Source organism: Miniopterus natalensis, chromosome 12 (genome assembly GCF_054644295.1).
Source record: "Miniopterus natalensis isolate mMinNat1 chromosome 12, mMinNat1.hap1, whole genome shotgun sequence".
Lineage (NCBI taxonomy): Eukaryota > Metazoa > Chordata > Mammalia > Chiroptera > Miniopteridae > Miniopterus > Miniopterus natalensis.
In genome coordinates this window covers 38,065,223-38,079,520 of record NC_142092.1, presented here as the reverse complement: position 1 = coordinate 38,079,520, position 14,298 = coordinate 38,065,223, and positions in this window count along the sequence as shown.

The window sequence follows — 14,298 nt, the reverse complement described above, 5'->3', positions numbered from 1 at the left end:
TTTTGTGAAACTCCCTCCTAAAAAAAAATGAGTTAGTTTGCTTAATTTTCAAAGAGAGATTTTTCGTCGTCAAGGGATAACAAATGTCATCTCTATCTTTGGCAGATGTTGGTATAACATTATCTAATTCATTTAACCTTTCTCTTAACCCCTAAATCTGAAATGGAGATGAGATACTTACCTTTTCAAAGAACAGTGAACAATAATAAGACAGCATTTATAAAGTCCTTTGAGAATTTCATTCAAGAGGCTTCTTGTGAGCAAGGGATCCAGTTCAATAAATAATCAGGGTTTTCATTTTGATACTATGTGATCATTATTTAATGTTTACAGAGGACCCTCAGTGGACCTGTTTCAGTATAAACACAAAAGTAGTTTCTGCTGTTACTCTCCGAGGGGAATAAGCTCATTTCTCCCTTTCTATTTTGAAGCTTAATTAAATAGTTCACCATTTCATGGTGTCTCTTTTTATTTTATTTTATTTTTTTTGATGGATTTAGGTTTTCCCAGCTAATTTCTTTTGCCATCTTCTGCCCAAGGAAAGTCTTTTAGAAGAAAAGTTTGTGCCATCATTGGTGACATTTTGGGGATATGAAAAGAGAGCAGGTTTAGAATCTTGATGCTTGTAAAGCTTGATGTTTTTCAAAACTGTTAATGGAGAGTTATATTTTGTCAGTATAGAGCTGACAATAATTGGTAATAAAAAAATGTTGGCCTATAGATTGTCAGCATCTTTCAGCAACCAACTTCCTTTAGAATTCTGACCTTCTCCTAGTGATTTTTTTCATTGTGAACCTATAGAGATTTTATTTCCTAAATTAGTCACAAAGCCTTTGCATGTATTATGGTAGGCTAATGACTGTCTAAATGTGGACCTAACAATTGCCTTCACTGGAGGAATTTGGGGGAATCAATCATCATGGCATCATGTGGATGCACTTTGGTTTCTAATGAATCTTCTTTCCTGTATCCTGTTGGTCACCAAGTAAGAGGTCACAGAGCCTCGGGATGCTTTGGTGACCAAAATAAACCCTTGGTGTGTGTTAGGACTGAATTGTGTTCTTCCGTAATTGATGCATTGAAATCCTAACTCCCAGTACCTCGGAATGTAACCGTATTTGGCGATTGATGTCAAGATGATTAAGGTTAAAAGAGGTCATTAGGGCTGGCCCTGATTCAATATGATGGGTATCCTTAAAAGAAAAGGTGAGTAGGACACACACAGATAAAGAGGGAAGAGAGTATGAAGACATTGAGAGAGGGTGGCTGTCTGCAAGTCAAAGTGAAAGGCCTCAGAAGACACTAGACATGCCTACACCTTGATCTTGGACCCCCAGCCTCCAGAGCTGTGAGGAAATAAATGTATCATGTTTAAGTCCCCTAGTCTGTGTTACTTTATGGAAGCCTAGTAAATTCTCACCGTGTGTTGCCATGTGTTGGAATTCCCTACTTGCCCCTGAAATTCTGTAGGTGGGGACTTGGGGAGCCGAGATGCTGGTAACAACAATGGAGAGGGGAAATATGCAGTCATCTGCTGCGGGTGGGGAGAGGGAGCATCGGGTGGTGGCGGGACTGGGGCGTCATTTTACCCTGGAGTAGAGTGGTGTGTTCTGGAAGATCACATGAATGTTGCAGGTGAAAACACACATGGGCTGGGCTTCATGAGATGGGATATCGGCCTATTCTTAAAGGACTTCTGGGGACCTGTTAGAGGACAAGGTAGGAAGAGAGGTGCAGAGGTTATATGTGGTGTAGTTCTTAGTTTTATACAACTCTTCAGGGTATATCGTATTCAAGAAATATTTATTGAGCCTTACCATGTGTTATGCCCTGACACTCAGGTTAGACTTATTAGATAAAATCCAGTTCTGCCTTCAAGGGTTTCCAAGACAAATAAGGAGTTTACAATTTGCTGATCCATCATTGCCCAGCAACAATAATGATTATAATGATAACTTTTACATTAATTTTATAGTTAACATATAATGAGCACTCATTATGTTCTAGGAATAAATATGTGCTGTATATAATTTCATTTATCTGAACATCAACCTGATGGGCTAGGTCTACTATGTCCTTTACAAAGATTTGAAAACGCCACTTACAAGTTATGTGACATGATTAAGTCAGCTACCTAAGGAGGAGCCGGGATTTAAAGCTTGATCAGATCAGTGATGTAGAGCCTAAGCAATACTATCCAGCACCCTTAAAATTACTGGAGCATGAATCCCTATGATGATCTGAAACTCAGACTTGAAAGTCAAGACCTAATTTAGGCCACCAAAGGAGAAAATCCCAACTGGCATCTGTGGAGTGTTACTTTGCGTCCTTTCTGCATCTGTCAATGTCAAGCAAATCTTTCCTGCACAGCTAATGGCCATTTATAGACTGTGAGTCCATGGTGAAGCCACTCCCTCTTGACATTGTCACAAGGTAAGTGCGAGACGATGGGTGGGTTCGTATAAGTCTGACACTGTATCAGCCAATGAATTTTTCTGCCTCCATTTGCATTTCTGCCCTTTTTTTTTGCCTTCTTACATAATTAGATATTTGTGGGTCAACACAACAGCTAGCTCTTCGATAGCATTCCAGTTATCAATTTATATTGAGAAGTAGAATCTATGCAAACTATAAAAATTTATCAGTCTGACCATCACACTGTGTCCCCGGAGGCCTTGGGAGCTGGATTGTAATCAGAGGGTTGCTTGAAGTGCATGGAATCAGAACAAAGAGAGTTAGATAAATCAAATATTTAATGGTGTCAGGCTAAGACATCCTGTTTCATCCCATCTTCTCCAGTGGAATAAGTCTGCCTGTGGGAGTGGAATACCCAAAGTGCAATACTCCAGACAGATTCCAAAGGATGCAACAGAATTTCAAGTGACTCTTAGATCAGCCTTGAGAAGTATGGATCATAATGAGAAAATATTTTTCTCTTCCATCTTCCCTCTCTCTCGTTGTTCCCCCTCCTTTTTCCTCCCTCCCTCCCTCCCTCCCTCCCTCCCTCCCTCCCTCCCTCCCTCCCTCCCTCCCTCCCTCCCTCCCTCCCTCCCTCCCTCTCTTCCTTCCTTCCTCTCTGAAATTTTCTTTCTCTGATTTCTTATTTCTGTTATGCCTTTTTATACTATACTGACCACAAATGTGGACCAAGAAACCATTAACTTGACAAGTGAGGTACCATTTTTTTTCTAGAAATAAAGAATTAGAATATGTGAGAGCTAAAAAGATAGCTGAAAGTAATGAGATCCAATTAGATGTGCTTCATCCAAAGTTAATATAACTAATTGTCAGAGGAGGGACTAGAACTCAAGCCTCCTAAGTGACCATCATTTATCTTAATAATGACTTAATTTGTGTGTTGAGGCAAATAATGTCCTCTGTTGTATTAAAATCTTCTGTTTTCCTAAAATTTTTTTCAGATGTTTCTATGACTAAAATGTTAACTTGGAAATTTTTATAAGCTGTTATTAAGTTGGGTCAAATGAGGTTTAATTGTCTATGCTTTTCAATGAGGATAATTCATTAGATATGTGATTTCAGAGTTAGTTAGAAAAACGTTATTACAAATTAATGGTTTTAATAATTCTCTTTGTTTATTTGTATGTACATATGTGTGTATGTGTTTGCATAAATGGAAAGTAGCTATCTGAATACCAACTTTTTGTGAACATTGAAGATTTCAAATGAAAAGACATTGTAAGACTTGGATTTCAGTAAATGTTTCAAATATTTCATGCTGTTGAAGATGATTTATGATTATATACAATTGTTACAAAAGGCCTCTTAGGCCTGTGGCTTGCCTTGAATTTTCCCAGAAAGGTCTACATAGAATGGTAGAAAATTTGCTAGACCTTGGAGCCAGATGGATTTAGGTTTGCGTTGAAGTTCTGCTACTGAATAGTTTGTGAACTTGGACAACTTGTTTAATCTCTCTGAACCCAGTCCATCATCTGAATATGGCAGGATAACCTGTCAAGACATTGACATGTGTTTGTTTTTGTTGTCCTTCATTCCAAAAAGGTAGGTAGATGCCTTTGCCTCAGGACAGCAATGACTTACTGAAGAAGGCCCACCGACACTTCTGGAAAATTGATGAGGGCTGGAACTTGGAGGTGATGAGGGAGGAGAAGCCTACCTGGGAAGGAGATGAGAGGTTCATTCCCGGAGATAAGGAAGATGATGATGTTTTGTGTAAGAGGTGCAGGGCTTGTGAAGGGCTAGTTCATGGATATCTGGAGGACTGACTAAGACTATGGCCTGAGAAGTCACAGGGAGCGATACACGTCCATGCTACTCATGGATCAAATGGGCTCCTGACTTTGAATGGATCACAAAGGCTTGGGACTATGGGCCCGATGGCCTAAAGGTTAGAAGCCCTGTTTTCCAAGTGCTTAGTGAATTACCTTTGTTCTTTCTTACATGTTTTATAATTGAAAATGTTACTGAGATAGACTCTCTTAGCATTTTAAAGAGAACGGAGCTTTACCTGGATTTAGAAAAATAAGGTAATGTTCCATTTCTTGCACCCAAGTGTGCTGTAACCTAATATCTACCAAGCAGGAATATTCTCAGAATTAGCGACGATGTACATAGAGCACTTAGAACAGTGTATGCCACATGATAGGCATGCTGAAAAATTATTAATAACTACTACTTAAGATACTTTTATCGCCAAAACAGTTTCCAATCCAAGATTGGTAGAGCTAGATCTGCTTCTTTTTCTCTTTTTAAGAAATTTATTTTCAGAGCAATTTGAGCTCCGCAGCAAAATTGAACAGAAGTTACAGAGATTCTCCCTATACCCCCTGCCGGCACACATCCATAGCCTTCTCTGTTTGCTTCTCTTTTCAAATGAAGGACTGAATAGTTAATGACATTGATCCTAGAATGCCAGAATTGAAAGGGTCTTATATTAGGGGAGGCTGGACAACAACAATAAGTAGACACCAAACGTGATGACTTAAAGCTATAGACATTTATTTCTTGCTTACTCTGCAATCTAGGGTGACTGGTTGGGCCCTTTGCTCCCTGATTTCTGTGACTCAGGCTGACAGTGGTCCTGCTGTCTGTAGCAGATGGGTACGGAGGGTGCTCTTGGGGATCTGCAGCCCCGTCACTAGAAGGGAAAAGGAACGCGAAGGGAGGGGGACACGTGGGAAGTTTACTGGCAAGTCCTGGAAGCGACACTCATCCTTTTGTCCATATACCTTTGGCCGGAACTCAGTTAATAACAAGATCATGCCCATGTGCAAAAGAGGCTGGGAAATGCAGTCTAGCAATATGCCCAAAAAGAAGAAAAGGAGTTTGATGAACAATTAGCAATCTCTGTTAAATTAGGGATTATCTATTCTGGTCCAGTTCCTCATCTGAGTGTAACTTTGAAGATGGAAGAGTATTCTTTGGTATGGCTTTGAGAGTGGAATTTTTCTTTCCATAGAAATCTTTAAAAAAAAAAAATTATATATATATGATTTTTATTGATTTCAGAGAGAGGAAGGGAGAGGGAGAGAGAGATAGAAACATCAATGATGAGAGTCATTGATCGGCTGCCTCCTGCACCGCCCCCGGTGCTGGGGATTGAGCCCGAAACCCAGGCATGTGCCCTGACCGGGAATTGAACCGTGACCTCCTGGTTCATAGATCGATGCTCACCCACTGAGCTATGCCTCCTGGGTTAGAAATCTTTAATAAAAAATTCCCCGATTTAGGATGTGGTACACTTTTGCCTAACTCTATATCTCTCACCAGATATTTTCAAAATATCATCAGATATATTCTCTTATTTTCCCATAATTTATTTATAGTGGTAAAATCTACTGGACACAGGAAGTCAAATCTAACTGGGATGAGAGTTGACTTTATTGAGCACTGTTAGTTTGGTGACAACTATAACTTGTCTCTCACTGCTTGACTCCCATGCATCCTCCACCCCCATCATTCGTCTAAGCACCATGTGAAATCAAACATTTCTTGCCCTCATTTCTGAATTGTATACAACCAGCTAGCAAGCATATAAGCAATGAGGTAAGTGTAAAAATTTACATAAGGAGCCTATTAGTGTACTATACAAGTGAGGGTCCTGTGGAGAATGTTAATTCATTTCCTATACTGAATGGCCATGATCACTGTAAATTTCCACCATGGCAAGAGCTAAGATGGAGGGAGAAAACTTGGATATACATGAGAGATGGGAATTGAATATGTTTTATGAAGAGAGTTATGTACATTTTCCACAAAGTAGAAGACATTAAGGGGTACTCTGACTTTAAAGCTTGGATGCATAAATTTCAAAATGATTTTTAAGTGTCATCTTGGATTATTTCTTGAAAGGCAGTGGTTGGGGGAGTTGAAATATTTTAATGAAATATTTCAATATATCAAAATTTACAATTGAAGGCATTTCTAGAGTAGTATTAGGAAAATTTATGATCTGCTCCTTTTTAAGCCCACTAAGAACCAGGGCTGACAGAGGCAGACTAAGCAGCACATGTGATCTAGCAAGGTGGGCACTCCCGGGTCCTAGGAAGACAGGCTTGAAAAGCAACCTGATTGCCCCCAAAGCTGCAATTGAGGCATTTGCAAAAATGCTTTTGAAGTTCAGTGAAGGAGGGACTCCCTTTCTCAAGAGGGGAGGAAAAGCTTCACAGAGAATAAGAGGAAGTTTACCTGGTGGCGGGAACAGCAGCATTTACTAATCATCCCCTGAGTATAAACTGCTTGGCCTTAGAAGTATAACAGAATGTGATGTAGGACCAGCCCATAGTGAACTTGCAGTTTGTTGAGTGATTACAACCAATAGAGATGGCTCTGGGGTTTTTTGAGGAAGGACTTTAATTACTCCTACCATCAACCCTTTCCAAATTCACTTCATATCACCATTAGCATCATCATTGTCTTTGAAGAGGCTGATGGAAGTTTCCTCAATCTTATGTTAAGTATGTTTTGGGAAATACTGCTGTTTTATTGATCTATAACATAAAACCTATATAAAAACAATGTCCTTAGTATACAAGCAAGAAAAGATCCCTAGTCCACCTTTCAATCAGATAACCCCCTCTCCATACCGGCCCTTTATAGGAAGTCTGGAGCAGTCAACAATGACAGGTTTCACTGTGTAATGAGGCAAGTTGATCTACAGGTGTGTGCTGAGGGACACACAGACCCAAATCAATTCTTACAGTACAAGGTGGTATGTGCAGAAAGTAGACGCAGGGGCTCTCTTGTGGGTACTTAATGTGCATGGTGAAGGGAGGCTTCCTGGAGGAGCTCAAGCCAATGCTGAGTCATAGGGAATGAGAAGACTTTGGGAAAGAGAACGGGGAAGGGCATTTCTAGAAGGGCTTGCCAAGGAACAGGAGTAAGGTTTGGTTTGACTGGAATGTGTCTCAAGTGTTTCAGGCGACTGCTGTGTTTGCTCTGTGGAGGAGAGGTTGGAGGCTGAAGGTTGAAGAATGCAGTGGTCACCTTGATGAATAAAAGGTGTTGAAGAGAATGTTCAGGCTCATTTGACCAACATCTGTTCCCTGATAACCATCTAGTGGATTGAAGTGAGCTGTGGGGAGAGAAAGGAAGCCCACTTTTATTGACTCAGCATAGCTCTCTCATAAGTTCATGTTCTTGCTCCAAGAAATCTCATAAAACAATGAAAATCATGACCCCAGTATAAACTGCCAAATAGTTCTTTGGCCAGAGTCTGCATTTTTGAGCCTGGTTGATTTCTCTCAGACCAAATGGACCACCCAGGTTAGTAAGAGACCAATTTTTATGGGACCTGAGGATCTGAACTTGGGAACTTAGGAGAAGCGTACTGAGTGAAAACATGAAAAATGTAAGCGTGCATGATTTTAAAAGATGGAAAATGGCCTTGCTCCCATTTAATTTTCAGAGGAAGCAATGAAAACTGAAGGTTAAAGGTTCTAGCAGGGAAATAGCACTTCAGCTGACCAGGCAGAGTTTCTCAGAGTGCTCTGGACCATTGGCCTCTCTTCACTGGGCCATCAGGCACACACTCACTCTAGGAGTGGGAAGCATCTCCTCATACTTGCTCTGGCCATGTGGCCAGGTAGAGTCTAAACTTTTTTCCACCAAGGCAAGACTGGACTAAGAGTTTACCTAAAAGTGAAAAGAGATGCAGTGAGAACTGTTCTTAATTTTAGCATCAACTTCCCTAATCATGGACATTTCAAAATGTCCTAACTTGATGCTGTCTTCCAGTAGTTTTTCTTGGCCTTCCGATATTAACCGACTGATTGTATAAAGCATTTGTGGGCCAGTGCCTGATCCTCTTGTCTTTAACTCTTGCCTCTGCCAAAAGCGATTCCTAAATCATGAGTGAAATTTTAAATTATGTATCTCTGAGTGATGTACTTTTGTTTTGACTCCTGCAGAGAGAGTGTTTCATTAGGCTTTGGAGAATTAACTAAAAACTCTGCTGGTGCCTGGGCACGGGAGGAATCTACTCCCAGGGCTCCAGTCACAGCCACTTGCCTACCTGGGAAAGCTGCTTTGGTCTTTTTTCTGGGAGGAAGACTAGGTGAGCTCAGGCAGGACCAAGAGCCCTTGTCCCTCTCTTCTGACACAGAAAGCTTCCATGCTTTCTCATCTTATTTTGGCCCCACTCAGGTAGAGTAACCTCCCACTGGTTCAGCTGGATTAACAGGCTCAGCCCAGCCTCCATCCTGAGCCTCCCAGCCCCAACTAGGATTTGAACTCGTGGTCCCGAGAGCAGGATGGATTAGCGCTCAGGGCTCCCCGGCTGACTCTATCAAAGCTCTCCTCTGCAAATTTCCATTATGCGAACGGCTCTGTTAACCAAACCTATTATCTTTCCCCCTTGGTTTTCAAGTTGAGAAAGGGAAAGCAACTTCTTTAATGGCCCACAGATTGATGATTAACATTTTACATGTCCCTGCTGCTAAGTAAAAGAACTGCTTTGTGGACAGTGAAAACGCCTAGGAGAAGGAAGCGGGAGTCAACTTGGTTTATTAAGTTGTGCTGCTTCATTAATCACAATCTTTTTTTTATGGCAGTGCTTAAAGGCCCATCCATTGTACTTCTCGGGAATGGGGCAGATCAAACACAAGGGCTTTTAGTGCACCTTTGACATCTGGCCTAGCAGCCGGCTATCTGCAATATTGCTCTCAAGCAGTGTGGGGAGCTGCATTTACTGTGACCATGCTGGCCCTTCTGATTTAAGCTTCTGCAGAGGGCAATGAATTACCTTAAAGGAGCTCCACCGCACAGCTCCAAGTTTTATGCCGGACCCCTGCCAGCTTCCCCACTTTATGAGTATGAACAATCAGACAATTGAACTGATTTGACTTTGCCACTCCTGGAGTTTCATTGCCTCGAACCTGGGGATGTAATGATGGCAATGCCATGCTAAGTGCCGCTCTGACTAGCAGCAGTGCCCGCTGCCCATTCAAGTAGAGCACCCATCCTTGTTAGCTGAAGACTGCTCTGATTTGCAGCAAGGGGGAAAAATAGATTCCATGCAATCAGATTAATTCAGCTGAATGTTATTTTCATTTAACACTATGGAACCAGGCAGTGTCCAATTCCCCCCCTCACCCCCAGCGGAGTCTCATAGCACTGGGGTAGGAGGCACCTGCCCAACCCCGACACAGATTGTAGACACACACACTCATATACACTCACGTACATAACACATGTACTCACCTGGTTGCAGACAGGCTTGGGCTCAACGACTATATTCCACAAAGGGCATCTGGTCCAGGCATAACCTGAGAGTGAGTACCTTGTAATGTCTAAACCTCATGTCAGTACATGCTCATTTTAGCTCTTTGTGTGAAACCGAAGACAAGTGCTAACGTTTCATAACTGTACACTTCCTATGTCAGAGAACATGTTCACTTTCAGGCTTTGTATGTAAAATGAATTTCCTCTGACATCCTTAAAAAATACTTTTACTGTATTTGGAAGAACAATCCAGTGCTCACTATAAAAATTCAAAAGATTCAGTGAAGCACCCAAAAGAAAGTAAGAGTCACCCACTAGCTTACCACATAGAGACCCCTATTATTAAAACTATCCAAGCCTCTCTCTCTGTAAATGTGCACTGATTGATTGCTTCATTCATTCGTTTTTGCCATCTATAAGCAAATCTAAATGTTGTTAGAAGAGTATGGAAAATGAACACACACGCATTTAAACAAAAGACTCTCTGGAATATCAGTCTCCTGTGTTCAAATGCTTGCCAGACATTGCTCGCTAGACTTGCAGGATAGCAGACACCTCAGGCAATTTCATGCTTATGCTCCAGTCAGCCTCTCCCGCAGGCTCTCCCGTATCAGTTAATGCCACCCATCCTTTTGGTGGCTAAGGCAAGCATTTGGGCTCACCCTTGATTCCTCTGTTTGTTTCACCTCATAGCCAGTTTATTCACAAGTCCTCCCAGCCCTACCTACAAAATTATTCAGAGCACGTTCACTCTCACCACCTCCAGTACCATCGCTGCTCACCTGGCTTATTACAATACCCTTCATGCTGGTCCCCCTAACTCCTGCAAGCAATTTGGATGAAACTATAGCTTTTAGAATTTCACATGCCTTTTCGTCCTTCAAAAATGTGATGGTGAGGTGTTTTGGAAAGAGCAGATAGTTAAAATCAGGTCTGTCTGGGTTTGAATCCTCGTTGTGATGGTTACCGGCTGTGTGGCCTTAGAAAATCTACTGTGATTTTCTGAGTCTCTTGGTTGCTTCATCTGTAGAGCAGGGCTAATAATATCTACCTCCTGAGGCTCTCATGTAGATGAAGATAATTCACACGAAGTAACTAGCAATGGTCTGACACACAGTAGGTGCTCTGTGATGGTTTGTTCTCATGCTCTGTCTCACTCATTCAGTTGGGACACTGTCAGACTCCTTCCCGTAGCATACAAGACCGTCACGGTTGTGACCCAGTGTTTTTAGGGGAGGCACCTCTACCTCCCCGCCATGTATGCCCTCCTCATTGGAAATGGGGAATGACAATGGTAGCTACTTCATTAGTTTGCACAAAAAGGTTCAAATGAATCATAATAAACATCCAGGAGAGTGTCCAGAGTAAAGCAAGCATTATTAACTATTATTATTTTCTCTTTTCTTTGTGTTTGGCTCAGTCTTCAGTGTTTTGGTAAATGTCTTTGAAAAGTATCTTTTTCTTTATTCAGGAAAAGTATATAGTTGCTATTATTTTGCAATCTTGCATCTTTGGATATGACTTTTTGCATTTTCACTTAGGAACAAGACATTGGTAGAGTATAAGGTTCTTGTGTAATATCTTTTTATTTTCCCCCTGAAATCTGATAAATAGCATTTTATTGTCTTTTAGCATTTATTGCTGCAAAATTCAATGTGATTTTTGTCCCTTGAAGGTGAATTGTTTTATTTTCTTGGATTAATTAATCAGTTCAATAAATATGTATTATGCTCATTCTTTGTATAAAATACAGTCCTATGCTCTCCATGTATAGCAGTGAACCAAACCTTGTGAAGCTGATGAACTAGGTGGGGTGGAGGTGGGGGAAAGACAATGACCCAATTGCCCAGAGTTAGCTAACGGGCAAGGACTGAGGGAATAGTTCCCAGAAGACCGACTTCACTTCTCACACAAATTGTAAGTTTGGTGTATGCTCAAAACCATTCTCAGGTTTGATAATTCTCTAGAAGCACTCACAGAACCTGCTAAAAGCTATTATACTCATGGATATGGCTTATTACAGGAAAAATATACAAATTAGAGCCAGACAAAGGAAGAGATGCACAGGATAGAGTCTTAGAGGAGTCTAAATGGGAAGCTTCCAGTTGCCTCTCCTCTAAGAGTCATGGTAGCATTTTCTTTCCCTGACCATAGTGTATGATACTTATGTATTGTACCAATCGTGAAAGCTCATCTGAACCTTTGGTGTCCTGTGTTTACTGTGCCCAGCCACATATTGCCTACCTAGCTGACTCTTAGTCTCCAGTCCCTCTGGAAGTCAGACTGATACGGCATGGCCCAAAGCTCCCATTGTCAATCACATTGTTAGACTGTCTGGTGACCAAAGCCTGCAGACAAAGATACTTCTATCACACAGGACATTCCAGGGGCCAGGAGATCATCTCCTAGTAACCAAGGGCAAAATCCAGGCTTCTCTTTGGGTGTGGTTATTTCTTTACTACACACCAATAAATATACAACAAATGCAATGAAGAGTAGTGAAGCAGGATAAGGGGGACAGAGAGGGAAGTGGAGGTGGTTCCTCTTGTAGAGAGGGTGGCGGGGAAGGCTTCTCCTGAAGCCTGGAAGAAGAGTGGGAGTCAGTCATGTGGACATTTGGGGAAGAGCATTGCAGGCAGAAGGAACTGCAAGATCAGAGTCACTGAGGCGGCACATAGTTGGAAAGCAACAGGAAAGAGTTATTTTAGTTAAAGAGGGGGGAGCCCTGTGTAGGCACTGGGGGAGAGGTGGTGAGTGGCAGGGGAGAAGATCAAAAGAGGTGGGAGGAAGGCAGATCCTATAGTCCTTTGTATATTTTGAATTTTAATTTTCAAGGAGATGGGAAGCCACTAGGAGGATTTGAGCAAAGGAAAGACATGCTATGACTTGAGTTGTGAAAGGTTGGCTCTTGGTCCTGGGTTTATAATAGTTTGCAGGGCCAGGCCGGGCATGGCTCAGCGGTTGAGCATCGACCTAGGATCCAGGTGATCAGGGTTTGATTCCTGGTCAGGGCACATGCCCCGGTTGTGGGCTCGGTCAATGACTCTCTCTCATCATTGATGTTTCTATCTCTCTCTCCCTCTCCTTTCCTCTCTCTAAAATCAATAAGATATATATATATATATATAAAAAAAAAAGTCTGCAGGAAGCAAGAGCAGAGCAGGGAGCTTGGTTAGAAGACTAATGCAACAGTGAAGGGCAGAGGTGAGAGTCCCTGGAAAAAATGGAGAAAACGACAGCACAGATGTATATGTAGTTAAATTCTCCTACTAACTGCTGACATTTGTAGCTCTCCCCACATCCCATCTCCCAGAATCCAACTTGTCAGGGGTTTGTTCATTTTATAGTTTTTTAATAAGGCAACTTTTTGTTTATTGATCAACTCCACTTAATTTTGATGAATTTCTGCTTTTGTCTGCATAATTTCCATTTTATTTGTGTTTATCTTATTTTAATTTCTCAAGCTGAAAGTTTAGTTTTCTTTTCTTTTTTCTTTTTTTAAAAAATATACCTTTATTGATTTCAGAGAGAGCCGAAACATCAATGATGAGAGGGTCACTGATCAGCTGCCTCCTGCACGCCCCCGACTGGGGATCGAGCCCCCAACCTGGGCATGTGCCCTGACCTGGAATCGAACCCTGATCACCTGGATCCTAGGTGGGTGCTCAACCACTGAGCCACCCCCGGCCGGGCTAGTTTTATTTTCTAAAACATACATATTCCACAAAGTTCCACTTGGTCGCATCTCATAAGTACTGGTATTCAGCGCTCACATTATTTTTATTTTTAAGTCATTTGTAATTTAAGTTTCAATTTCCTCTTTAGTCCAGGAATTAATTAGAAATTTATTTTTAAATTTCTAAGTGCTTTATTTTTATTTTTATTTTTTTTTGGTGGTGCTTGGGGATCTTTATTTTGTTGCTTTATTTCTAAATTTTCCATTGTGGTGAGTAACTTCTTTCAGGATTTTATTGAGAGTTTCTTTGTAACTCAATACACAGCCAATTTTTATGAATGTTCCATGTGTTTGGAAATAATGTGAATTCTTCGTTTATTGGGTACAGAGTTAAATATTTATCTCTTAGATCAAACTTGTTAACTGTGTTATTAAAATCTTCCCTACATTTTCTTGGGAAAAAACTGTTTGATCTTCTAGGATCTGAGGTCTGTGTGATTTTTGTCCACTATGGCTTTTTCAGTTTCTCCTTGGAACTCAGATTTTGCTTTATATATTTCAAAGCTACATTGTTAGGTACATGAAAGTAGATGACTATTAAATCTTCCAGGTGGATTTGTAACTTAAAAAAAAATATATATATCATCTATACCATAACCTTCTTGAATTTTATTTTGTCTGATTGCTATTTCTACATCCTTAAAAAATCTTTTTATTAGCATTTATCTAGGGCAGCTTTTTATACTTCTTTACTTCTGTCATTTTGTTTTAAGGTTCTCTTTTAAAACATTGTATATTTAAATTTTTATAAAACCTGACATGTGCCTCTATCTTTACAAAGGGGAATTAACACATCTGTTATAAATTATTAGTATGCATAAACTTATTTTTGAGTCATTTTATTGTTTTTTATGTATTATCCT